General features: G+C 47.8%; 1 pseudogene; it reads left to right on the forward strand.

Moving 5' to 3' along the window:
- LOC109908451 (syndetin-like) overlaps positions 1-27,983 on the forward strand; it is a 349,878-nt pseudogene that overhangs the window by 78,937 nt on the left and 242,958 nt on the right.

A 27,983-nucleotide genomic window follows, 5' to 3' on the forward strand; every position in this document is an offset into this window, starting at 1 on the left:
GGGTGAGTCTTCGGGTCATTCCCCCCAGAAATGTCAGTTTACTTGCAGGTGCCTTGGTGGAAGAGTGGGGTAACATCTCACAGCAAGAACTGACAGATCTGGTGCAGTCCATGAGGAGAAGGTGCACTGCAGTACTTAATGGAGCTGGTGGCCACGCCAGATACTGACTGTTACTTTTGATTTTGACCCCACCCTTTGTTCAGGGACACATTATTCCATTTCTGTTAGTCACATGCCTGTGGAACTTGTTCAGTTTATGTCTCAGTTGTTATGTTCATACAAATATTTACAAACGTTAAGTTTGCTGAAAATAAATGCAGTTGATAGTGAGAGGACATGTATTTTTTTGCTGAATTTATGTAGCTTCTCTTTTGTCGTTGCTTGTTGCCCTAGAAGACTAAATGAAGCCTTGCTCTCCAGAATAATGAATGGAATGATCGGGAGGAAAGGTGTCCAGAATAATGAATGGAATGTTCGGGAGGAAAGGTGTCCAGAATAATGAATGGAATGCTCGGGAGGAAAGGTGTCCAGAATAATGAATGGAATGATCGGGAGGAAAGGTGTCCAGAATAATGAATGGAATGTTCGGGAGGAAAGGTGTCCAGAATAATGAATGGAATGTTCGGGAGGAAAGGTGTCCAGAATAATGAATGGAATGCTCGGGAGGAAAGGTGTCCAGAATAATGAATGGAATGATCGAGAGGAAAGGTGTCCAGAATAATGAATGGAATGCTCGGGAGGAAAGGTGTCCAGAATAATGAATGGAATGCTCGGGAGGAAAGGTGTCCAGAATAATGAATGGAATGCTCGGGAGGAAAGGTGTCCAGAATAATGAATGGAATGATCGGGAGGAAAGGTGTCCAGAACAATGAATGGAATGCTCGGGAGGAAAGGTGTCCAGAATAATGAATGGAATGATCGGGAGGAAAGGTGTCCAGAATAATGAATGGAATGATCGGGAGGAAAGGTGTCCAGAATAATGAATGGAATGCTCGGGAGGAAAGGTGTCCAGAATAATGAATGGAATGATCGGGAGGAAAGGTGTCCAGAATAATGAATGGAATGCTCGGGAGGAAAGGTGTCCAGAATAATGAATGGAATGCTCGGGAGGAAAGGTGTCCAGAATAATGAATGGAATGATCGGGAGGAAAGGTGTCCAGAATAATGAATGGAATGATCGGGAATAAAGGTGTCCAGAATAATGAATGGAATGCTCGGGAGGAAAGGGGTTTAGGGGAAAGACTTTCAAAATGTCCAAATGACAGTTGAACCAGTTGACAAGAAATGGAAAGCTGTGAAAATGACCCAACCTGTTTCTGATAATATTTCTGTTTCGATGCATATTTTGTGTGGTTGAAAAACTATCAGCTTTTATGAGGCTGTTAAAGATAGCACCTTTTACAGACGGTTCCTTAACTGCGCCATCACATTCTCTCAAGATGCTCAAAGAAAGAAATCATATTTTTTCACTCTTGTTCCCGAGGCAAAATGTACATTTGGTGTATCATTTCACTGAAAGAAATGCAGGAGTTAATATTAAGGTTATATGGGAGGTTATATACCTACAGTCAGTGTCCAGATTTCCGTTTCCACTTAACCCATCTAAACAGTAGGCTCTCTTGACATTCCATAGGCCTATTTGAAGTCCCCATCTTGTGACTGTAAAATTTGTACAGCGGCACCATTCACTGCATCATCCTCTTTTACCCATTCGCTAAATCGTTCCAAAACATGATTTTTCTGGCCCTCCATTCTCTTTATTTTCAACTCTCCATTTCACAGCTTTTCTCTTTTCTCTCACTGTCTTTTTTCTTCTTCCTCCTCCTCACTCTGCCTCTACATCCTCCTCCCTCTGCCTCGTCCTTCCTCCTCCTCACTCTGACTCTACATCCTCCTCCCTCTGCCTCGTCCTTCCTCCTCCTGCCTCTTCCTCCTCCTCACTCTGCCTCTACATCCTCCTCCCTCTGCCTCGTCCTTCCTCCTCCTGCCTCTTCCTCCTCCTCCCTCTGCCTCTACATCCTCCTCCCTCTGCCTCATCCTTCCTCCTCCTGCCTCTTCCTCCTCCTCACTCTGCCTCTACATCCTCCTCCCTCTGCCTCGTCCTTCCTCCTCCTGCCTCTTCCTCCTCCTCCCTCTGCCTCTACATCCTCCTCCCTCTGCCTCGTCCTTCCTCCTCCTGCCTCTTCCTCCTCCTCACTCTGCCTCTACATCCTCCTCCCTCTGCCTCGTCCTTCCTCCTCCTGCCTCTTCCTCCTCCTCCCTCTGCCTCTACATCCTCCTCCCTCTGCCTCATCCTTCCTCCTCCTGCCTCTTCCTCCTCCTCGCTCTGCCTCTACATCCTCCTCCCTCTGCCTCGTCCTTCCTCCTCCTGCCTCTTCCTCCTCCTCCCTCTGCCTCTACATCCTCCTCCCTCTGCCTCGTCCTTCCTCCTCCTGCCTCTTCCTCCTCCTCCCTCTGCCTCTACATCCTCCTCCCTCTGCCTCGTCCTTCCTCCTCCTGCCTCTTCCTCCTCCTCCCTCTGCCTCTACATCCTCCTCCCTCTGCCTCGTCCTTCCTCCTCCTGCCTCTTCCTCCTCCTCCCTCTGCCTCTACATCCTCCTCCCTCTGCCTCGTCCTTCCTCCTCCTGCCTCTTCCTCCTCCTCACTCTGCCTCTTCCTCCTCCTCCCTCTGCCTCTACATCCTCCTCCCTCTGCCTCGTCCTTCCTCCTCCTGCCTCTTCCTCCTCCTCCCTCTGCCTCTACATCCTCCTCCCTCTGCCTCGTCCTTCCTCCTCCTGCCTCTTCCTCCTCCTCCCTCTGCCTCTACATCCTCCTCCCTCTGCCTCGTCCTTCCTCCTCCTGCCTCTTCCTCCTCCTCCCTCTGCCTCTACATCCTCCTCCCTCTGCCTCGTCCTTCCTCCTCCTGCCTCTTCCTCCTCCTCCCTCTGCCTCTACATCCTCCTCCCTCTGCCTCGTCCTTCCTCCTCCTGCCTCTTCCTCCTCCTCACTCTGCCTCTTCCTCCTCCTCCCTCTGCCTCTACATCCTCCTCCCTCTGCCTCGTCCTTCCTCCTCCTGCCTCTTCCTCCTCCTCCCTCTGCCTCTACATCCTCCTCCCTCTGCCTCGTCCTTCCTCCTCCTGCCTCTTCCTCCTCCTCCCTCTGCCTCTACATCCTCCTCCCTCTGCCTCGTCCTTCCTCCTCCTGCCTCTTCCTCCTCCTCCCTCTGCCTCTACATCCTCCTCCCTCTGCCTCGTCCTTCCTCCTCCTGCCTCTTCCTCCTCCTCACTCTGCCTCTTCCTCCTCCTCCCTCTGCCTCTACATCCTCCTCCCTCTGCCTCGTCCTTCCTCCTCCTGCCTCTTCCTCCTCCTCCCTCTGCCTCTACATCCTCCTCCCTCTGCCTCGTCCTTCCTCCTCCTGCCTCTTCCTCCTCCTCCCTCTGCCTCTACATCCTCCTCCCTCTGCCTCGTCCTTCCTCCTCCTGCCTCTTCCTCCTCCTCCCTCTGCCACTACATCCTCCTCCCTCTGCCTCGTCCTTCCTCCTCCTGCCTCTTCCTCCTCCTCCCTCTGCCTCTACATCCTCCTCCCTCTGCCTCGTCCTTCCTCCTCCTGCCTCTTCCTCCTCCTCACTCTGCCTCTTCCTCCTCCTCCCTCTGCCTCTACATCCTCCTCCCTCTGCCTCGTCCTTCCTCCTCCTGCCTCTTCCTCCTCCTCCCTCTGCCTCTACATCCTCCTCCCTCTGCCTCGTCCTTCCTCCTCCTGCCTCTTCCTCCTCCTCCCTCTGCCTCTACATCCTCCTCCCTCTGCCTCGTCCTTCCTCCTCCTGCCTCTTCCTCCTCCTCCCTCTGCCTCTACATCCTCCTCCCTCTGCCTCGTCCTTCCTCCTCCTGCCTCTTCCTCCTCCTCACTCTGCCTCTTCCTCCTCCTCCCTCTGCCTCTACATCCTCCTCCCTCTGCCTCGTCCTTCCTCCTCCTGCCTCTTCCTCCTCCTCCCTCTGCCTCTACATCCTCCTCCCTCTGCCTCGTCCTTCCTCCTCCTGCCTCTTCCTCCTCCTCCCTCTGCCTCTACATCCTCCTCCCTCTGCCTCGTCCTTCCTCCTCCTGCCTCTTCCTCCTCCTCCCTCTGCCTCTACATCCTCCTCCCTCTGCCTCGTCCTTCCTCCTCCTGCCTCTTCCTTCTCCTCCCTCTGCCTCTACATCCTCCTCCCTCTGCCTCGTCCTTCCTCCTCCTGCCTCTTCCTCCTCCTCACTCTGCCTCTTCCTCCTCCTCCCTCTGCCTCTACATCCTCCTCCCTCTGCCTCGTCCTTCCTCCTCCTGCCTCTTCCTCCTCCTCCCTCTGCCTCTACATCCTCCTCCCTCTGCCTCGTCCTTCCTCCTCCTGCCTCTTCCTCCTCCTCCCTCTGCCTCTACATCCTCCTCCCTCTGCCTCGTCCCTCCTCCTGCCTCTTCCTCCTCCTCCCTCTGCCTCTACATCCTCCTCCCTCTGCCTCGTCCTTCCTCCTCCTGCCTCTTCCTCCTCCTCCCTCTGCCTCTACATCCTCCTCCCTCTGCCTCGTCCTTCCTCCTCCTGCCTCTTCCTCCTCCTCCCTCTGCCTCTACATCCTCCTCCCTCTGCCTCGTCCTTCCTCCTCCTGCCTCTTCCTCCTCCTCCCTCTGCCTCTACATCCTCCTCCCTCTGCCTCGTCCCTCCTCCTGCCTCTTCCTCCTCCTCCCTCTGCCTCTACATCCTCCTCCCTCTGCCTCGTCCTTCCTCCTCCTGCCTCTTCCTCCTCCTCGCTCTGCCTCTACATCCTCCTCCCTCTGCCTCGTCCTTCCTCCTCCTGCCTCTTCCTCCTCCTCCCTCTGCCTCTACATCCTCCTCCCTCTGCCTCGTCCTTCCTCCTCCTGCCTCTTCCTCCTCCTCCCTCTGCCTCTACATCCTCCTCCCTCTGCCTCGTCCTTCCTCCTCCTGCCTCTTCCTCCTCCTCCCTCTGCCTCTACATCCTCCTCCCTCTGCCTCGTCCTTCCTCCTCCTGCCTCTTCCTCCTCCTCCTCCTGCCTCTACATCCTCCTCCCTCTGCCTCGTCCTTCCTCCTCCTGCCTCTTCCTCCTCCTCACTCTGCCTCTTCCTCCTCCTCCCTCTGCCTCTACATCCTCCTCCCTCTGCCTCGTCCTTCCTCCTCCTGCCTCTTCCTCCTCCTCCCTCTGCCTCTACATCCTCCTCCCTCTGCCTCGTCCTTCCTCCTCCTGCCTCTTCCTCCTCCTCCCTCTGCCTCTACATCCTCCTCCCTCTGCCTCGTCCTTCCTCCTCCTGCCTCTTCCTCCTCCTCCCTCTGCCTCTACATCCTCCTCCCTCTGCCTCGTCCTTCCTCCTCCTGCCTCTTCCTCCTCCTCCCTCTGCCTCTACATCCTCCTCCCTCTGCCTCGTCCTTCCTCCTCCTGCCTCTTCCTCCTCCTCCCTCTGCCTCTACATCCTCCTCCCTCTGCCTCGTCCTTCCTCCTCCTGCCTCTTCCTCCTCCTCCCTCTGCCTCTACATCCTCCTCCCTCTGCCTCGTCCTTCCTCCTCCTGCCTCTTCCTCCTCCTCCCTCTGCCTCTACATCCTCCTCCCTCTGCCTCGTCCTTCCTCCTCCTGCCTCTTCCTCCTCCTCCCTCTGCCTCTACATCCTCCTCCCTCTGCCTCGTCCTTCCTCCTCCTGCCTCTTCCTCCTCCTCCCTCTGCCTCTACATCCTCCTCCCTCTGCCTCGTCCTTCCTCCTCCTGCCTCTTCCTCCTCCTCACTCTGCCTCTTCCTCCTCCTCCCTCTGCCTCTACATCCTCCTCCCTCTGCCTCGTCCTTCCTCCTCCTGCCTCTTCCTCCTCCTCCCTCTGCCTCTACATCCTCCTCCCTCTGCCTCGTCCTTCCTCCTCCTGCCTCTTCCTCCTCCTCCCTCTGCCTCTACATCCTCCTCCCTCTGCCTCGTCCTTCCTCCTCCTGCCTCTTCCTCCTCCTCCCTCTGCCTCTACATCCTCCTCCCTCTGCCTCGTCCTTCCTCCTCCTGCCTCTTCCTTCTCCTCCCTCTGCCTCTACATCCTCCTCCCTCTGCCTCGTCCTTCCTCCTCCTGCCTCTTCCTCCTCCTCACTCTGCCTCTTCCTCCTCCTCCCTCTGCCTCTACATCCTCCTCCCTCTGCCTCGTCCTTCCTCCTCCTGCCTCTTCCTCCTCCTCCCTCTGCCTCTACATCCTCCTCCCTCTGCCTCGTCCTTCCTCCTCCTGCCTCTTCCTCCTCCTCCCTCTGCCTCTACATCCTCCTCCCTCTGCCTCGTCCCTCCTCCTGCCTCTTCCTCCTCCTCCCTCTGCCTCTACATCCTCCTCCCTCTGCCTCGTCCTTCCTCCTCCTGCCTCTTCCTCCTCCTCCCTCTGCCTCTACATCCTCCTCCCTCTGCCTCGTCCTTCCTCCTCCTGCCTCTTCCTCCTCCTCCCTCTGCCTCTACATCCTCCTCCCTCTGCCTCGTCCTTCCTCCTCCTGCCTCTTCCTCCTCCTCCCTCTGCCTCTACATCCTCCTCCCTCTGCCTCGTCCCTCCTCCTGCCTCTTCCTCCTCCTCCCTCTGCCTCTACATCCTCCTCCCTCTGCCTCGTCCTTCCTCCTCCTGCCTCTTCCTCCTCCTCGCTCTGCCTCTACATCCTCCTCCCTCTGCCTCGTCCTTCCTCCTCCTGCCTCTTCCTCCTCCTCCCTCTGCCTCTACATCCTCCTCCCTCTGCCTCGTCCTTCCTCCTCCTGCCTCTTCCTCCTCCTCCCTCTGCCTCTACATCCTCCTCCCTCTGCCTCGTCCTTCCTCCTCCTGCCTCTTCCTCCTCCTCCCTCTGCCTCTACATCCTCCTCCCTCTGCCTCGTCCTTCCTCCTCCTGCCTCTTCCTCCTCCTCCTCCTGCCTCTACATCCTCCTCCCTCTGCCTCGTCCTTCCTCCTCCTGCCTCTTCCTCCTCCTCACTCTGCCTCTTCCTCCTCCTCCCTCTGCCTCTACATCCTCCTCCCTCTGCCTCGTCCTTCCTCCTCCTGCCTCTTCCTCCTCCTCCCTCTGCCTCTACATCCTCCTCCCTCTGCCTCGTCCTTCCTCCTCCTGCCTCTTCCTCCTCCTCCCTCTGCCTCTACATCCTCCTCCCTCTGCCTCGTCCTTCCTCCTCCTGCCTCTTCCTCCTCCTCCCTCTGCCTCTACATCCTCCTCCCTCTGCCTCGTCCTTCCTCCTCCTGCCTCTTCCTCCTCCTCCCTCTGCCTCGTCCTTCCTCCTCCTGCCTCTTCCTCCTCCTCCTCCTGCCTCTTCCTCCTCCTCCCTCTGCCTCTACATCCTCCTCCCTCTGCCTCGTCCTTCCTCCTCCTGCCTCTTCCTCCTCCTCCCTCTGCCTCTACATCCTCCTCCCTCTGCCTCGTCCCTCCTCCTGCCTCTTCCTCCTCCTCCCTCTGCCTCTACATCCTCCTCCCTCTGCCTCGTCCTTCCTCCTCCTGCCTCTTCCTCCTCCTCCCTCTGCCTCTACATCCTTCTCCCTCTGCCTCGTCCTTCCTCCTCCTGCCTCTTCCTCCTCCTCCCTCTGCCTCTACATCCTCCTCCCTCTGCCTCGTCCTTCCTCCTCCTGCCTCTTCCTCCTCCTCCCTCTGCCTCTACATCCTCCTCCCTCTGCCTCGTCCTTCCTCCTCCTGCCTCTTCCTCCTCCTCCCTCTGCCTCTACATCCTCCTCCCTCTGCCTCGTCCCTCCTCCTGCCTCTTCCTCCTCCTCCCTCTGCCTCTACATCCTCCTCCCTCTGCCTCGTCCTTCCTCCTCCTGCCTCTTCCTCCTCCTCCCTCTGCCTCTACATCCTCCTCCCTCTGCCTCGTCCTTCCTCCTCCTGCCTCTTCCTCCTCCTCCCTCTGCCTCTACATCCTCCTCCCTCTGCCTCGTCCTTCCTCCTCCTGCCTCTTCCTCCTCCTCACTCTGCCTCTTCCTCCTCCTCCCTCTGCCTCTACATCCTCCTCCCTCTGCCTCGTCCTTCCTCCTCCTGCCTCTTCCTCCTCCTCCCTCTGCCTCTACATCCTCCTCCCTCTGCCTCGTCCCTCCTCCTGCCTCTTCCTCCTCCTCCCTCTGCCTCTACATCCTCCTCCCTCTGCCTCGTCCTTCCTCCTCCTGCCTCTTCCTCCTCCTCCCTCTGCCTCTACATCCTCCTCCCTCTGCCTCGTCCTTCCTCCTCCTGCCTCTTCCTCCTCCTCCCTCTGCCTCTACATCCTCCTCCCTCTGCCTCGTCCTTCCTCCTCCTGCCTCTTCCTCCTCCTCCCTCTGCCTCTACATCCTCCTCCCTCTGCCTCGTCCTTCCTCCTCCTGCCTCTTCCTCCTCCTCCCTCTGCCTCTACATCCTCCTCCCTCTGCCTCGTCCTTCCTCCTCCTGCCTCTTCCTCCTCCCTCTGCCTCTACATCCTCCTCCCTCTGCCTCGTCCTTCCTCCTCCTGCCTCTTCCTCCTCCTCCCTCTGCCTCTACATCCTCCTCCCTCTGCCTCGTCCTTCCTCCTCCTGCCTCTTCCTCCTCCTCACTCTGCCTCTTCCTCCTCCCCCTGCATTAACAAAAGGATGCTCCTACGTTGGGAGACAGATGGTTGGCGTGTAGGCTAATTGGCAGGTGTACAGTTAGGCCCTAAAGCTTAGGCTTACGCACTAATGCTGGTTAGCATAAAACAATGAAAGAAAAAACTCAATTTTGCCTATAGATATAAATTGCACAAGAATGCTACATTTATGGATTTTTCAAGAATAGTTTTCTCTTTATTAAACCCACCTGCCACTCATCCACACAATATTTAATGACCCTAAACCCTCCCGCCCTGAAGATATAACCGCGGGGACTTCGGTTATGAGTCAACCTGCACTTCACTAACAGCTGCTATTTGCTCAGTCAGGAAGCATAGGTGTGTGCGTGCAAGGTTCTCCAGGATTTTGTAACAAGGTGGTGCTGATGAGTTAGTGGATGGGGTGGCCCGGAGGTCAGCTCTGCCCCCACAATGAGTTAGAGATTTGTGCATTTTTTTATGCCTTCAACTGCCATTTCCTGCAATCTTAAACCTTAAATGACAACAAATTAAGTGCAAATTTAATAAAAAAAAAAAATTTTTACATTTTGTTTTGTAGAATTATCATAGCAATTTCATTTTTCAATGGTCAACAGAACAGGGACCATAGGTAAGAGGGCCATGGAAGAGCAATTAAAGTAAATCTGTGTGCGTGTGCGTGTGCGTGTGCGTGTGTGTGTATGTGTGTAAAAATGGAGCAGCCAAGTCCATAATGTGGCGCAGTGCCCATCTTTTTGGGGAGAACACTGTGTGATATGCTGAAGTTTCTGGTGTTTCTCTGTATTTAGCCTGCGTCCCACATACACTGCTTCTTTCACAGGCTCAAATGATACCACTGAAAACCTCCTAGCATGACAATAATGTTTTTGTTTTATTCTGATGATTCACTGGATTTAAGGCCTTAACCTTGGCTGCCATTGGGGTGCAGGTGAGACCCAAGAGCTGTAGTTAGCTTCAGGTTTTACAATCGGATTTAGGGCCACTGGTCCAGGTATTAGAGAGAACTTGGCTTGCTGGTCGGTCTCACTAATGCTGTGAGTCTGTGTAAGGCATGTGTCTTTTTTCCAGTTCTAAATTCAGAACCTTATTGTCCCCTCTGCTGGACTCAGTGACGAGCCACGAGAGCCACTCCGCCATTCAGACAAGGGCATGTCCAAGGTGCATTAGTAATGCATGTTGTTTATGTTGCTCGGAAGATACTAGCTACATTCATACTGTTCAACTACAGGCAAGGTTGCGACTCTATTGCTCATCATATATGGCCTACAGTACTGTATATATAGTAGTAACGGTTATTTGATCTTGTACACATTTGCAGCTAAAAGCTGAATTGCAGTATACAGACAAAATGGGTGGAAAATTAAGTCTTTAGTCGGCCTCAGAGACTGATTCTGCTGGCAACACGGATCTGGATGATGTTTGATGGCGTCATTCAGTTGGAGAGATTAGTTTGGGTACAGCCTGAGTCGTGTCCACCCTGAGTCGTGTCCACTGCAGGGCAGCACGCAGCAGGGCAGCACTCAGCAGGGCAGCACACAGCAGGGCAGTACGCAGCAGGGCAGTACGCAGCAGGGCAGCACTCAGCAGGGCAGCACACAGCAGGGCAGCAGGGCAGCAGGGCAGTACATAGCAGGGCAGTACGCAGCAGGGCAGCACTCAGCAGGGCAGCACACAGCACACAGCAGGGCAGCAGGGCAGCACACAGCAGGGCAGCACACAGCAGGGCAGCACTCAGCAGGGCAGTACGCAGCAGGGCAGCACTCAGCTGGGCAGCAGGGCAGCACACAGCAGGGCAGCACACAGCAGGGCAGCACTCAGGGCAGCAGGGCAGCACACAGCAGGGCAGTAGGGCAGCACACAGCAGGGCAGCAGGGCAGCATACAGCAGGGCAGCACACAGCAGGGCAGCACACAGCAGGGCAACACGCAGCAGGGCAGCACACAGCAGGGCAGCACACAGCAGGGCAGCACACAGCAGGGCAGCACAGAAATGACTTTCAGGGTAATTTATGTGTCTATTCCTATTTGATATAGTCTATTTCAATAAATATGTGATACTGAATGCAGTAGAGGAATATAGGCCAGACAGAGTTTTTTTATTTTTTATTTTTTTTATTTTACCTTTATTTAACCAGGCAAGTCAGTTAAGAACAAATTCTTATTTTCAATGACGGCCTGGGAACAGTGGGTTAACTGCCTGTTCAGGGGCAGAACGACAGATTTGTACCTTGTCAGAGTGGAGATAGATCAAATTACAAGTTTAAGTTTATTAAGAAAGAAATTATCCCTGCAGGCCAGGAAAATCCTTCCAAACGAGATTGAAAATTAAATGACCAATAACCTGTCCTCATTCCTCCTATTGGCCTGTCATTAGCTTTAAAATAACTTACAGTTAGCAACAGTAGATTATTTCCCAAATAATTTTATCCGACCAAGGTGTTGTCAAAAATAACAAGAATGAAAGTCTATACAGCCCAGGCAATTCTGAATCACAGCTTTATGATAGATACAAATGTAAAGCAGTTATTATCCAGTTATTAAGGTGGTGGACTACTTCTTTCCAGCCCATGATGTCACTACGGTAAGACAGCCTGTTCCTTATCAGACAGTCACTGCTCGATCACAGCGCAACACACACACACACGCGCACACACACACACATGCACGCACGGACACACACACACACGCGCACACACACACACGCACACACACACACACACGCGCGCACACACACACACGCACGCACGGACACACACACGCACGCATGCACGGACACACACCTGCTCCATGCTAAAGCTCCTCCACCAGAAAGGACTATTAGAAAAGATTTGCCTGAACTTATCATCTGTCCAGGCTTTCAACATCATTATCTTTCATTATGATTCGTCCAGGCTTTCAACAACATTATCTTTCATTATGATTCGTCCAGGCTTTCAACAACATTATCTTTCATTATGATTCGTCCAGGCTTTCAACAACATTATCTTTCGTCATGATTCGTTCAGGCTTTCAACAACATTATCTTTCATTATGATTCGTCCAGGCTTTCAACGTCATTATCTTTCATTATGATTCGTCCAGGCTTTCAACAACATTATCTTTCATTATGATTCATCCAGGCTTTCAACAACATTATCTTTCGTCATGATTCGTCCAGGCTTTCAACAACATTATCTTTCATTATGATTCGTCCAGGCTTTCAACATCATTATCTTTCGTCATGATTTGTCCAGGCTTTCAACATCATTATCTTTCATCATGATTCGTCCAGGCTTTCAACAACATTATCTTTCGTCATGATTCGTCCAGGCTTTCAACATCATTATCTTTCATCATGATTCGTCCAGGCTTTCAACTTCATTATCTTTCGTCATGATTCGTCCAGGCTTTCAACAACATCTTTCATGATTTGTCCAGTTGCTTTCGATTTCGCACTATAGCCCAACTGTCGTTTTAGCAGAGTTTTTTGGGTTGGCTAATAGAAGGCGATAGCATTGTATATAACAATGTTTTATGGTTACATGATCATGATAGGATAAAGGTTGACATTGCACAACCCTAATGTCAACTGATCAAGCCGGTCAGGAGGCCTTTTTCCATCTAGTTTGAATGGGGTTGTTTGTTTAGACATCTGTTCTGACATAAGAGCCCGCTCTCTGTTTATCTCTTTTTATCTACTGATCTGAATCAATTTTCCACCTCGTATTTCCTCACCAAATAGTTGTTTTTAACGTGACAGTGTTTTGTCTTTCTCTGAATGCTACCTCTTTATTGGGGTCGGTCGACGACTCCACTTCCACTCTGAGTTAAGGTCAGTTGGCGTGTGCTCCCACCTCAAGGCGATGACAGCTGGCTTTTCAAAAAAGATCTGTGAATCCACCGGTAGCTGAGGGCATGTTCATTCTTTGAGAGGTCGTTGTTGGTTCAGCCTTTTCCAAGTAAAAGCAAACCACTAATTTCCTCATTCCATTACATAATCCTTCCATTTGTTTCTTTCATTCAGTGGGGTACTCTGGAGGAACAGAAGAACATTTCATACTTTGTGTGGGGGAATCATTCTCTCCCTGTTTCACCCCATTAGTGAAAGATAGGGCTCACAGGAAACTGGAGTGGATGAAAGACAATTCAACTGTGTGGGCTGACATTAAAAGTTACAGTAACCCTTTATTATACACAGTCTTATTCCAGCTAGCGTTCAACTCAATAGGTATCTTCTGTATTGTACCGTAACATTTTACCATGTGAAGAGTGGACTGTTAAATAAAGTATAACTTGTGTTGTTGTGTGAATTGTGATTGGTCGCTCAGTGTGAATGGATCTCTTGTTTTCTGCAGGAGTTAGAGAGGGTGACGTCATTACAAACCAACCTACAGCTGGCTGCAGTAATCTGCACCAACGCTAGGTGGTAAGCATTCGGATGTGACCCACCCTCCCTCTTAAAAGCTGTTGATCTTCCACAATGGATTATTGAGTTGTAAATTCCTGTTAGCATGTATTTAATGACACAGTCAATTTCATTCCCACTGTTTGCATGTACAATATAAAATCAGTGCACGCTAACTTGACTTTGATATTGAGTCAGTCAGTGTTGTGATTCATGTTGAGATTACTCTTAACAGAACTGTGCCGGCATTGTAAATGTCTATCACTTCCTGGTTCCGGGCAGCTGAGTGTTTCCAAGGAGGACTTCACTGAGGCCAGGGCTCCTAGCCAATCAGAGGAGGAGACAGCTGCTCACAGGGCTGCTGAAGCCACTGAGGACCATCAAGACCCTGGTAACTATCCAAGTCACCATGTTGCTTTAAATCCTCATACAGATGCATAGATATCAACAGGATATTGACATGCAACATACTGTACAATTTAGTTGTGGAATGTTGCACTTATTTTGTAATTGAGTTTCAATGTTTGTTTTGGGTCTTGATAGTGATGTCATGCTTAACTGTTCTCCTTGTTGTTTTACAGCAAAGGACTGATGTTAGACTCAGTGAGATGCTGGAGGTAAGAGGTATGCCACTAGAATGCATGTACAAGGGTTCGGAAGTTTACATACACTTAGGTTGGAGTCATTAAAACTTGTTTTTCAACCACTCCACAAATGTCTTGTTAACCAACTATAGTTTTGGAGGGTCGGTTAGGACATCTACTTTGTGCATGACACGTAATTTTTCCAACAATTGTTTACAGACAGATTGTTTCACTTATAATTTACTGTATTACAATTCCAGTGGGTCAGAAGTGCACATACACTAAGTTGACTGTGCCTTTAAACAGCTTGGACAATTCCTGAAAATTATGTCATGGCATTAGAAGCTTCTTTTTGGAGAAATGTCCTCTGGTCTGATGAAATAAAAATAGAACTGTTTGGCCATAATGACCATCGTTATGTTTGGAGGAAAAAAGGGGAGGCTTGCAAGCTGAAGAACACCATCCCAACTGTCAAGGGTGGCAGCATCATGTTGTGGGGGTGCTTTGCTGCAGGAGGGACTGGTGCATGTCATAGAATAGATGGCCTCATGAGGAAGGAAAATTATGTGTATATATTATTATATATATTATATATATTATATTATTATATAGCTCCACATTGATCTGGTATTGGTACTTCCTGTATATAGCTCCACATAATCAGATACTGGTACTCCCTGTATATTGCTCCACATTGATCTGGTACTTCCTGTATATAGCTCCACATTGATCTGGTACTGGTACTTCCTGTACAGTCTTGGCCAAAAGTTTTGAGAATGACACAAATATTAATTTTCACAAAGTCTGCTGCCAGAAGTTAATTAACAGCATGCCAGGGCGGATTGCAGAGGTCTTGAAAAAGAAGGGTCAACACTGCAAATTTTGACTCTTTGCATCAACTATATATAATTTTCAATAAAAGCCTTTGACACTTATGAAATGCTTGTAATTATACTTCAGTATTGTATTTGGTGCATGTGACTAGTGCTGTTGCGGTGACCATATTACCGCAACACCGGCGGTCACGAGTCATGAAGTCAGTTAAATTTCGCGTGACAGGTTTAGTCATGGTAATTAGGCTTCTCTAAGCTCTGATTCTGCTGCTTGTCATTAGCAGCCTACCAAACTCCCTGGTACTCAGCACTCTATTGTCCCTCTAATCACTCTGACAATGCAAATGTCATTAAAAATCTAATTAAACACTTCCTGAGAGCCAATGATCTCATGTTGCGCAACATTTCTATAGGCTATGCAGTTGCACTAGAAAACAGAGTGATGGCTTCTGCTAAAAATAGGAGGATCCCATCAGCTTTCTATAGACTAGACCTACTATATTTATTTCTCAACTTTCCTAATATAAAGCACATTGCTTATATTTACAGGAGTATAGTCTACCTGCCTGGCATGAAAAGGACCCACGGTGTCACGCCCTGACCATAGTTTGCTTTGTATGTTTATATGTTTTGTTTGGTCAGGGTGTGATCCGAGTGGGCATTCTATAGTCGCATGTGCGCACTCCCTCAAACCCTATGGAGAAAATATCCTTTCTATTTTATTCAGCTTTGTTCAATTGTATTTTTCATACTATAACTACATACTATAACTATTATTTGCTTGTCGATTACCGGCTGACATAATTTCGTGACCACCACAGCCCTTCATGTACCAAATAAAATTGGATTTGATTTATTGTGAAAATGTTAATTACTTCTCCTTGCCATTATCATTCACCTAATAAGACATAGGGGAAGCATTTTTTTCACAAACATGATGGGGGCCGCCGGTTTGCCTGGGCGGGTGTCCCTCCGCAAGAAAAGGTTGAAGACCCCTGGTTTAGTGCAGTTGTCAACACAATTACTTATGTTTCTATTCTTGCATACACTAAACTATGTACTAAATAGAACGTTTAACGTCTTATATTCCTGTTTTTGGCTTGTGTCCCTCTCTGTCCTGTAGGAGGAGGACTATCCAGGTGCCCTCCAGTTGTGTCTGTAATGTCAGAAGGCTGCCATCGCATTCAAACTCTACAGCTGCATAAGGTATGTTAAGATTCCAACTACTACAGTACACTAAGATTCCAACTACTACAGTATGTTAAGATCCCATCTACTACAGTATGTTTTGATTCCAACTACTACAGTATGTAAAGATTCCAACTGCTACAGTATGTAAAGATTCCAACTGCTATAGTATGTTAAGATTCCAACTGCTACATTATGTTAAGATTCCAATTGCTACAGTACGTTAACATTCCAATTGCTACAGTATGTTGAGATTCCAACTGCCCCAGTATGGTGAGATTCCCAACTGCCCCAGTATGGTGAGTTTCCAACTGCCCCAGTATGGTGAGATTCCAATTGCCCCAGTATGTTGAGATTCCAACTGCCCCAGTATGTTGAGATTCCAACTGCCCCAGTATGGTGAGATTCCCAACTGCCCCAGTATGGTGAGTTTCCAACTGCCCCAGTATGGTGAGATTCCAACTGCCCCAGTATGGTGAGATTCCAATTGCCCCAGTATGTTGAGATTCCAACTGCCCCAGTATGTTGAGATTCCAACTACTACAGCACATTCAAACACTACAACACAAGGTATGCTAAGAAACCCTAGCCTTATTTCTTCTGGTGTCAGTACAGTAGTGGATTTGACACTCAAAGGATTGGCACATTTCTCATTTTAGAATCAAACATATTTTTGCAACAATGTCAAGACATTTTGCCATGCTACTGACTTTGTCAGTTGAAAGACTCAGACAGTGTAGGTAGTTCATGTGGTGTAGTGTAGAGGGAATTTACCACTAGATGCTGATCTTGTCAGTTTTGCATTTCCTCCACTAATGGTTCTCTTTGTCATATATTTTATTGGAGTTATTTTTGTGTGTGTTAGAACACTTAATGCTTAAGCTTATGATTGGGGGAAGGGAAGCTGATCCTAGATCTGTACCCATGGAAAATCTTACCCCGGACCTAGTTCATGTACACAAAGTTTAATCTGGTGAGTGAGTTCATTCACTGCTTTGTGTTGAATAATGTAAGAGCAGGCTGAATAGTTTGTGAGGGGCATTGATGCTTTAAAAGGTTGTGGCTGCTACTCAAAGTGCTCAGATTAAAGTAGCAAGTTTTTATCAAAATCTATTTTACAGGCCTTTTACCTGTGCATAATAAAACACCACCCCTTTTTTCATCACAAACTTTTGTGTCCTAAGGAAAGTAAATGGACATTTCCTAATGGGTTTAAACCTTCTCATATGGTGGGTTTCTAAAACATTAGTCTGATAATGTACTACAATGAATGTTTTGTAATGTTTGAGAGAGTGAGTCTTGGTTGAATGCCACTGTCCGTGTTCAGACTTGGGGGAAAAACATTATGTCATGTAATGACAAAGTTTTCCCACACTCCTCTGCACCTCTCTCTGCCTCTCACCCCTCTCCAGCGAGCGTTGGAAAAGTCAGAGCAGTATTTGAATTAGCGTCAGACTGCTATGTGCTTAGCAAGGTTGCATGGCAGTGTTGTAGTACTCGAGACCGGTCTCGGGGCACGTATTGAGTGTCTTGGTCTTGTCTCGGTGTTGGATACATTTGTACTCTGTCTTAACTCGGTCTCAGACGGTAAGGACTCATAATTTCTTCCCGAGACCAGCGAAGTAAAAAATTGATTATCAGCTTCTATTCATTCAGCTCATAAAACCGCTTCACCAGGCGAAGCTCCTTTTTTGAAACAGTAATATCCAGCCTTTATATCTGTTATAAACATGTTTGCAATGTGGCAAACCTATAGGCCTTCAGTGTGTGACAGGTTAGTACAGTAGTTAACCAATAGGTCTTCAGTGTGACAGGTTAGTACAGTGGTTAACCAATAGGCCTTCAGTGTGACAGGTTAGTACTAGAGGTCGCCCGATTAATCGGAATGGCCGATTAATTAGGGCGATTTCAAGTTTTCATAACAATCGGTAATCTGCATTTTTGGACACCGATCATGGCCGATTACATTGCACTCCACGAGGAGACTGCGTGGCAGGCTGACTACCTGTTATGTGAGTGCAGCAAGGAGCCAAGGTAAGGTGCTAGCTAGCATTAAACGTATCTTATAAAAAAACTATCAATCTTAGCATAATCACTAGTTAACTACACATGGTTGATGATATTACTAGTTTATCTAGCTTGTCCTGCGTTGCATATAATCGATGCTGTGCCTGTTCATTTATCATTGAATCATAGCCTACTTCGCCAAACGGGTGATTTAACAAGCGCTGTCATTGCACCAATGTGTACCAAACCATAAACATCAACGCCTTTCTTAAAATCAATACACAAGTATATATTTTTAAACCTGCATATTTAGTTAATATTGCCCGCTAACATGAATTTCTTTTAACTAGGGAAATTGTGTCACTTATCTTGCGTTCTGTACAACAGAGTCAGGGTATATGCAGCAGTTTGGGCCGCCTGGCTCGTTGCGAACTGTGTGAAGACTATTTCTTACAAACAAAGACAGCCAACTTCTCCAAACCGGGGATGATTTAACAAAAGCGCATTTGCGAAATAAAATCACAATCGTTGCACGAATGTACCTATGCCTTAACATGCCTTTCTTAAAATCAATACACAGAAGAATATATTTTTAAACCTGCATATTTAGTTAAAAGAAATTCATTTTAGCAGGCAATATTAAACTAGGGAAATCAGGGTAGGGTATAGTAGAGTCAGGGTAGAGTCAGGGTATATGCAACAGTTTGGGCCACCTGGCTCGTTGCAAACTAATAGAATTGTACGTAATTATGATATAACGTTGAAGGTTGTGCAATGTAATTTAGACTTATGGATGCCACCCGTTAGATAAAATACGGAACGGTTCCATATTTCACTGAAATAATAAACATTTTGTTTTTGAAGTGATAGTTCACTTCTTCTCCAACACTCCAACACAGTTTTAGCATTATTTAAACCAAATTGAACATGTTTCATTATTTATTAGAGACTAAATTGATTTTATTGATGTATTATAGTCACCACCGATCCATGTTTCATTTTCGTTTTGTTTTGTCTGTATTACACACACCTGGTTTCAATTCCCATATTATGTTCCTTATTTAACCCTCTGGCATACATTTCTGTTCTGTCTGTGATTGTTGGTGTCTTAGTGGTTGTTGTAGGTGTTAGTTTGTATGTATTTTCCTATTTGGAATATTGCTTGAATTTTTTGTGAGTAAACTCAGTTGTGTTGCTCAAACCTGTGTCCTTCCGCCTGACTCCGCTACATCTCTGCACCCAATCGCTGACAGTATCGGTATCAGCGTTGAAAAATCATAAACGGTCGACCTCTAGTTAGTACAGTGGTTAACCAGTAGGCCTTCAGTGTGACAGGTTAGTACAGGGGTTAACCAGTAGGCCTTCAGTGACAGTTTAGTACAGTGGTTAACCAATAGGCCTTCAGTGACAGGTTAGTACAGTGGTTAACCAATAGGCCTTCAGTGACAGGTTAGTACAGTGGTTAACCAATAGGCCTTCAGTGACAGTTTAGTACAGTGGTTAACCAATAGGCCTTCAGTGACAGGTTAGTACAGTGGTTAACCAATAGGCCTTCAGTGACAGGTTAGTACAGTGGTTAACCAATAGACCTTCAGTGTGACAGGATGGTGATTCTGAAAGGACAGAAACTGTAATACCAGTGCACTCATTTACAGCCAGCAGCATACCACCCTGCATACCACTAGTAGCTTGATTCTGAAGCTAAGCAGGGTTGGTCCTGCTTTTGGCTCATTCATCCCCCTCCTCTCCCCTGTAACTATTCCCCAGGTCGTTGCTGTAAATGAGAATGTGTTCTCAGTCAACTTACCTGGTAAAATAACAGATAAATAAAAATGTAGGAAAGTGCACTTTTTGTAAAACAACAAAGGGCCAGTGGTGTAGTGGAGGGTATATGCAGGTATAAGCCATATAGCCATGTAAATCATACGCAAAGTAGGTTACACAAAGCCGTTAAATATATTGACATGCACGCCGCACACCTCCTAGTTTCAGCGGAATATCATCTACAGGCAGCAAGAGTCTGCAGCTCTCAACTGGTTTTGACAATGAGCAGCTCACCGAAGAATAACATCAGTAACCGGCAGGGTAGGAAAGATGTTTCAACTTATATTTACCATTAAATGCTAACTAAGGCAACAATGGGTATTGGTAAATGTTTGTCAAGTGTTGGTTAGTAGGCTATTTGTGATGCACAATTATCATCGCGAGCTGTTTGCATCTGGGGCAAAGACATGGATGGGCCTGGGTGGACAGAGGCCCACCCACTGGGGAGCCAGGCCCTGTCAGGCCAACCCAAATAGATTGATGTGGTTTAAGCATGGTTGTGGACTTAGACCATCAAATATTTTTTCTATAAAAAAGGTGTGATTTTGAGAGTGGCAATATGAAAAATCGCTAGGAAAGCTAATAAAAAAACATAGGAAAACAAAGGGTTTTTCACACAAGGTGCTTTTCCTTCTTGGCAAAATGAAAGAATACCCACTTCTCCAGGCATCACCACACAACTGCGTAGGGCCGATGGAAAGACAGCAGTCACACACGGCATGATGTTAAAGGATAAGCAGTCCATAGACTCTGAAATAGTAAGCCAGTAGATCCCAATCATAAGAATACAAAAACACAACCATTAAACATTTCCCTATCAAAATGTACAACTATTACTTCCCATTGCAAAAAATTATTTCATAAAGTAACCAGTGACTTAAAGTTTAAAGTGGAGTTGACAACGTTTTTACTACTTTGCAGAAACAGACAATAATAATGTCATAACAAATATAAAATTCCCAGTTCATGCTACAAACGCAAAATTGATTATTTTTTATGTCAACAAAATCAAACTAGCAAGGGCAACGATCACAAGTCAGTCATAACGTGGCTAAGAGACTAGCATATCTATTTATGTAGCAAGCTAAAAACAGAGCCTAACTTGGCTGCTAGGTGGATGTCATATCATGTCATGCCATTGGAGGAGTGGGTGAGTGACTGACTTATTCCCCTCATATAATTCTTTGGTGGCTACACACAGTTAGAGATGCAGGTGTCATTTGGTAAACTAGTAAGAACTTGAACCACTGTTATACAGTTAGCATAGCTCTTGCGTTCACGCAAATTCACTCTGGCTCTCTACTCCGATTTCAGAGAACTCTCGTCTGAGTGTGACAGCACATCTGATGAATTGACAAACGCGCAACACTTGCTCAATATGACCAGTGTCAGTAAACATGGGTAGTAGTTTGTCAATAACGCTCTAGATAACATGATAACATGTAAACAGCCTAACCAGCTCTGCTACGGCTTCTATATTGCTATAGAATTTTTTCATAAATTCTTAGAATGCTTGGGAATTACGTATACTAAGAATTTATGAAAAGGTGAAAATGACCATATCTAAGTGGTTTCTTGTCAGAATATAAAAATGTAAAAAATGTTTCACATTCTTCCTGGGGGTGTATACGAACAGATTTGAAAAAGATGTCATGTTGCTTAAATCTGGTCAATTCCACTTTAAATGCAAAAATATAAGTTATTTTTTAAAGAGATGGCTAACAACAGCAAGTGCACTGCAATAACAAACACAGTTCCACTCACCAGATGATGATCATTTGAAACTTAACTTGTTGAAAGTTAATTTTGAAAAGGGAGATGCTAACAAATTAACAACAACATCCTTTTTGATAACACCTGCTGCAGCCCCTGCAAACTAGCCGACAACAAAAGCTAGCTAGCTAGACAATGGGAGAAATACTGCTCGCTATTGCGCAGTGACCTGTTGTCCTTCAGGAAGGCAGAAGTTTCCATACATTTTTGTAAAAATGTTCCCACTCATTAAGTCAGTGTGTTTGGTTGATTTCACATTCCAAATGTTGCCCTAATACAGTTGAATGGCAGATGCCTATATCTAGCGAGATTTATCTCCCCAGAGACCAGAAAATAAAAATCTTCTGTGTTAACCCCTTCCTTTCCAACAAAAACAGACGAGATTAAATCAGAAACATAATTGAAAATAATAATAATATTATTATCATTATAATTATTTTATAAATCCTTAGTCCTTTTCTGCAGGCTTAGAAGGCCCATTGTTCCCCACCGTGTTTGGGTTAGTAATATTTGTAGAGTGCCTCTTTTCCCTCAGAATGCATTTATTCACTATTCTGAATGTCTAAAGAATCCAGATGTTGTTCTGAAATATGAACACAAAAATACTGGACATTTTGAACTCTTATTATGGTGGTGATTTGACAAAATTACATCATGGTCTTGAATTAGACTCCCATTTTCTGGTCTTGACTCGGTCTCGGTCTTGGACCCCTTGTCCCCATCCCGGTCTTGGTCTTGACTCGGACTCAATTTTCTCCGGTCTTGTTCTTGAATCAGTCTCACTTTAGGTGGTCTCGAACACAAAACTGTTGCACGGTATCGGATGCAATTGCTGGTATTGGCTTGGATCAATAAGCCACTGACTTATTTAATGACCTGTCATTATTTCAGTAGGCTTTTCCCCATGAGGAGGGGGATTAAGGGAGAAGTGTTGGAGGTTTGCTGAGTGCCTTGCTGTATATGTCTTGGGCCAGAACACATTTTTACTGTTTGTTTCTCTCTCTTTAATTCCCCTCTTTCTCTCTCTCGCTATCTCTCGCTCGCTCACTGTCTCTCACTCTCGATCTCTCTCTCTCTCGCTGTCTCCCCTCCCCCTCTCTCTTTCTCTCTATCTGTGCTGATGCTTGCCTTAATGCCAGCCATCGATTTACAGAGCTCCCTTCCTTCCCTCCTCTAGTTATTGCCTTGCATGGCCAGTCTCTCAGCTTATCAGCCTTCAGCTGGCACTATCTGTTCAGCCAGATATCTACTCTGCCTGTGTGAGGGATTCGCTCTCTCCTCATGGAAGCCACCTTCCCTAGTCTGTTTATTATGCTCTGTACCCCCCTCTTTTCTCTCTGGCTCTTGTTAATGCTCCTCCATTGTAGAGGTGTGTGTTCAGGAGGGATTTAAAATGCAGAGCCCCTTCAGTTCAAACAGTCATCTTGACTGGTGTGTAAGCTCAGACTGGAGTAGTAAAGAACTATTTCCTCCATCCCTTCCCTCCATCCCCCCTCTGAGTGGAGGGATATGTTTTGGAGAAGCTTCTGGATGTGGGAGCAGGCTTTAGCCTCAACTTTTCAAATCCAATCAACTTGTGTTTGTCACATAGTTTGTACACAACAGCTGAAGACTAACAGTGAAATACTTACTGGTCTTTCCCTACAATGCATAGAGAACAATTTAAAAAGTAAAACACGTAATCATAAATACACAGTTCTGCCCACGCATTTTCTATAGGATTGAGGTCAGGGCTTTGTGATGGCCACTCCAATACCTTGACTTTGTTATCCTTAAGCCATTTTGCCACAACTTCGGAAGTATGCTTGGGGCCATTTGGAAGACCCATTTGCGACCAAGCTTTAACTTCATGACTGATGTCTTGAGATGTTGCTTCAATATAACCACATAATTTTCCTTCTCATGATGCCATCTATTTTGTGACATGCACCAGTCCCTCCTGCAGCAAAGCACCCCCACAACATGATGCTGCCACCCCCGTGCTTCACAGTTGGGATGGCCATTATGGTCAAACAGTTCTATTTTAGTTTCATCAGACCAGAGAACATTTCTCCAAAAAGAATGATCTTTGTCCCCATGTGCAGTTGAACCAGACTTCTGGAGGTCTACACTTTTTGTTCTGAGGTATTGGCTGATTTGTCAGCAAGGAGGCACTGAGTTTGAAGGTAGGTCTTGAAATACATCCACAGGTACACCTCCAATGCTGTCAATTAGGCTATCAGAAGCTTCTAAAGCCATGACATAATTTTCAGAAATTGTCCAAGCTGTTTAAAGGCACAGTTAGCTTAGTGTATGTAAACTTCTGACCCACTGGAATTGTGGTACAGTGAATTATAAGTGAAATAATCTGTCTGTAAACAATTGTTGGAAAATTGACATGTGTCATGCACAAAGTAGATGTCCTAACTGACTTGCCAACACTATAGTTTGTTAACAAGAAATTTGTGGGGTGGTTGAAAAACGAGTTTTAATGACTCCAACCTAAGTGTATGTAAACTTCCGACTTCAACTGTAGGTCGGAATAAAGTGACAAGGCAATATGATACGTAAAAGACAGAAGCAGCAGCGTATGTAATGAGTCAAAAGAGTTTGTGCAAAAAGGGTCAATCAAATATCTAACCAGACTATCTGTATTAACTATTAAACTAACTATTTAGCAGTCTTATGGCTTGGGGGGAGAAGCTTTTCAGGGTCTTGTTGGTTCCAGACCTGGTGCATCGGTACCACTGGCCATGCAGTAGCAGAGAGAACCATCTATGACTTGGGTGGCTGGAGTCTGGGACAATTTTTACGGCCTTCCTCCTGGAAGGGTCAGTTTAGCGGTTGTGTTGTTGCCTACCCTTACCACCTGGGAGCGGCCCATCAGGAAGTCCAGGATCCAGTTGTGGAGGGAGGTGTTCAGTCCCAGGTTCCTTAGCTTAGTGATGAGCTTGGAGGGAACTATGGTGTTGAACCCTGAGCTGTAGTCAATTAACAACATTCTCACATAGGTGAAGGACAGCAGAAAGAGGCAGAGTGAAGGTCAGACATCTTTACTGAGAGAATGGCAGTGTAACTGCTGTCACTGCATGTAATTCTAAGATGCTATAGTTACGTCGTACAACATGGTGTCTAACAAGAGTTCCTCATACCACCTTCCATTTGTTAAAGTGGGGCGGTAGTGTAGCCTAGTGGTTAGAGCATTGGACTAGTAACCGAAAGGTTGCAAGTTCAAATCCCCGAGCTGACAAGGTACAAAATCTGTCGTTCTGCCCTTGAACAGGCAGTTAACCCACTGTTCCTAGGCCGTCATTGAAAATAAGAATTTGTTCTTAACTGACTTGCCTAGTTAAATAAAGGTAAAATAAAAAATAAAAAGACAGCGAATGACGATGTAACCGAATCTATTTCATTGGATGATGGTGGACTGAGAACACGTTGTGTGTGTGTGTGTGTGTGTGTGTGTGTGTGTGTGTGTGTGTGTGTGTGTGTGTGTGTGTGTGTGTGTGTGTGTGTGTGTGTGTGTGTGTGTGTGTGTGTGTGTGTGTGTGTGTGTGTGTGTGTCCACATGCAGGAGAATAAGCTGAGAAAAGTGAGAGCCAATTATCCCTCTTGCTTTGATTTATTTGGTAATAGTGCTCTACCACGTAGTATTGGCTTGGAGAGAGGGAGCAGTGCTCTAACACGTAGTATTAGCTTGGAGAGAGGGAGCAGTGCTCTAACACGTAATATTAGCTTGGAGAGAGGGAGCAGTGCTCTAACACGTAGTATTGACTTGGAGAGAGGGAGCAGTGCTCTAACACGTAGTATTAGCTTGGAGAGAGGGAGCAGTGCTCTAACACGTAGTATTAGCTTGGAGAGAGGGAGCAGTGCTCTAACACGTAGTATTGACTTGGAGAGAGGGAGCAGTGCTCTAACACGTAGTATTGGCTTGGAGAGAGGGAGCAGTGCTCTAACACGTAGTATTAGCTTGGAGAGAGGGAGCAGTGCTCTAACACGTAGTATTAGCTTGGAGAGAGGGAGCAGTGCTCTAACACATAGTATTGACTTGGAGAGAGGGAGCAGTGCTCTACCATGTTGCCGTGGCTTGGAGAGAGGGAGCAGTGCTCTACCACGTAGTATTGGCTTGGAGAGAGGGAGCAGTGCTCTAACACGTAGTATTAGCTTGGAGAGAGAGAGCAGTTCTCTAACATAGTAATGGCTTGGAGAGAGGGAGCAGGGCTCTACCACGTAGTATTGTCTTGGAGATAGGGAGCAGTGCTCTAACACGTAGTATTAGCTTGGAGAGAGGGAGCAGTTCTCTAACACGTAGTAATGGCTTGGAGAGAGGGAGCAGTGCTCTAACACGTAGTATTGGCTTGGAGAGAGGGAGCAGTGCTCTACTACGTTGCCGTGGCTTGGAGAGAGGGAGAGCGGTGCTCTAACACGTAGTATTGGCTTGGAGAGAGGGAGCAGTGCTCTACCACGTAGTATTGGCTTGGAGAGAGGGAGCAGTGCTCTAGTATTGGCTTGGAGAGAGAGAGCGGTGCTCTACCACGTAGTATTGGCTTGGAGAGAGGGAGCAGTGCTCTAACACGTAGTATTGGCTTGGAGAGAGGGAGCAGTGCTCTAACACGTAGTATTGACTTGGAGAGAGGGAGCAGTGCTCTACCACGTAGTATTGGCTTGGAGAGAGGGAGCAGTGCTCTACCACGTAGTATTGGCTTGGAGAGAGGGAGCAGTGCTCTACCACGTAGTATTGGCTTGGAGAGAGAGAGTGGTGCTCTACCACGTAGTATTGGCTTGGAGAGAGGGAGCGGTGCTCTACCACGTAGTATTGGCTTGGAGAGAGGGAGCAGTGCTCTGCCACGTAGTATTGGCTTGGAGAGAGGGAGCTGTGCTCTACCACGTTGCCGTGGCTTGGAGAGAGGGAGCAGTGCTCTACCACGTTGCCGTGGCTTGGAGAGAGGGAGCAGTGCTCTACCACGTAGTATTGGCTTGGAGAGAGGGAGCAGTGCTCTAACACGTAGTATTGGCTTGGAGAGAGGGAGCAGTGCTCTACCACGTAGTATTGGCTTGGAGAGAGGGAGCAGTGCTCTACCACGTAATATTGGCTTGGAGAGAGGGAGCAGTGCTCTAACACGTAATATTGGCTTGGAGAGAGGGAGCAGTGCTCTACCACGTAATATTGGCTTGGAGAGAGGGAACAGTGCTCTAACACGTAGTATTGGCTTGGAGAGAGGGAGCAGTGCTCTACCACGTAGTATTGGCTTGTAGAGAGGGAGCAGTGCTCTACCACGTAGTATTGGCTTGGAGAGAGAGAGCAGTGCTCTACCACGTAGTATTGGCTTGTAGAGAGGGAGCAGTGCTCTACCACGTAGTATTGGCTTGTAGAGAGGGAGCAGTGCTCTACCACGTAGTATTGGCTTGGAGAGAGGGAGTGGTGCTCTACCACGTAGTATTGGCTTGGAGAGAGGGAGCAGTGCTCTACCACGTAGTATTGGCTTGGAGAGAGAGAGTGGTGCTCTACCACGTAGTATTGGCTTGGAGAGAGGGAGCGGTGCTCTACCACGTAGTATTGGCTTGGAGAGAGGGAGCAGTGCTCTGCCACGTAGTATTGGCTTGGAGAGAGGGAGCAGTGCTCTACCACGTTGCCGTGGCTTGGAGAGAGGGAGCAGTGCTCTACCACGTAGTATTGGCTTGGAGAGAGGGAGCAGTGCTCTGCCACGTAGTATTGGCTTGGAGAGAGGGAGCAGTGCTCTACCACGTTGCCGTGGCTTGGAGAGAGGGAGCAGTGCTCTACCACGTTACCGTGGCTTGGAGAGAGGGAGCAGTGCTCTACCACGTAGTATTGGCTTGGAGAGAGGGAGCAGTGCTCTAACACGTAGTATTGGCTTGGAGAGAGGGAGCAGTGCGCTACCACGTAGTATTGGCTTGGAGAGAGGGAGCAGTGCTCTACCACGTAATATTGGCTTGGAGAGAGGGAGCAGTGCTCTAACACGTAGTATTGGCTTGGAGAGAGGTAGCAGTGCTCTACCACGTAATATTGGCTTGGAGAGAGGGAGCAGTGCTCTACCACGTAATATTGGCTTGGAGAGAGGGAGCAGTGCTCTACCACGTAATATTGGCTTGGAGAGAGGGAGCAGTGCTCTAACACGTTGTATTGGCTTGGAGAGATGGAGCAGTGCTCTACCACGTAGTATTGGATTGTAGAGAGGGAGCAGTGCTCTACCACGTAGTATTGGCTTGGAGAGAGAGAGCAGTGCTCTACCACGTAGTATTGGCTTGTAGAGAGGGAGCAGTGCTCTACCACGTAGTATTGGCTTGTAGAGAGGGAGCAGTGCTCTACCACGTAGTATTGGCTTGGAGAGAGGGAGCAGTGATCTACCACGTAATATTGGCATGGCGAGAGGGAGCAGTGCTCTAACACGTAGTATTAGCTTGGAGAGAGGGAGCAGTGCTCTAACACGTAGTATTAGCTTGGAGAGAGGGAGCAGTGCTCTAACACGTAGTGTTGACTTGGAGAGAGGGAGCAGTGCTCTAACACGTAGTATTAGCTTGGAGAGAGGGAGCAGTGCTCTAACACGTAGTATTAGCTTGGAGAGAGGGAGCAGTGCTCTAACACGTAGTATTGGCTTGGAGAGAGGGAGCAGTGCTCTAACACGTAGTATTAGCTTGGAGAGAGGGAGCAGTGCTCTAACACGTAGTATTAGCTTGGAGAGAGGGAGCAGTGCTCTAACACATAGTATTAGCTTGGAGAGAGGGAGCAGTGCTCTAACACGTAGTATTAGCTTGGAGAGAGGGAGCAGTGCTCTAACACGTAGTATTGGCTTGGAGAGAGGGAGCAGTGCTCTAACACGTAGTATTAGCTTGGAGAGAGGGAGCAGTGCTCTAACACATAGTATT

This window comes from Oncorhynchus kisutch, linkage group LG17, assembly GCF_002021735.2.
Source record: "Oncorhynchus kisutch isolate 150728-3 linkage group LG17, Okis_V2, whole genome shotgun sequence".
Classification (NCBI taxonomy): domain Eukaryota; kingdom Metazoa; phylum Chordata; class Actinopteri; order Salmoniformes; family Salmonidae; genus Oncorhynchus; species Oncorhynchus kisutch.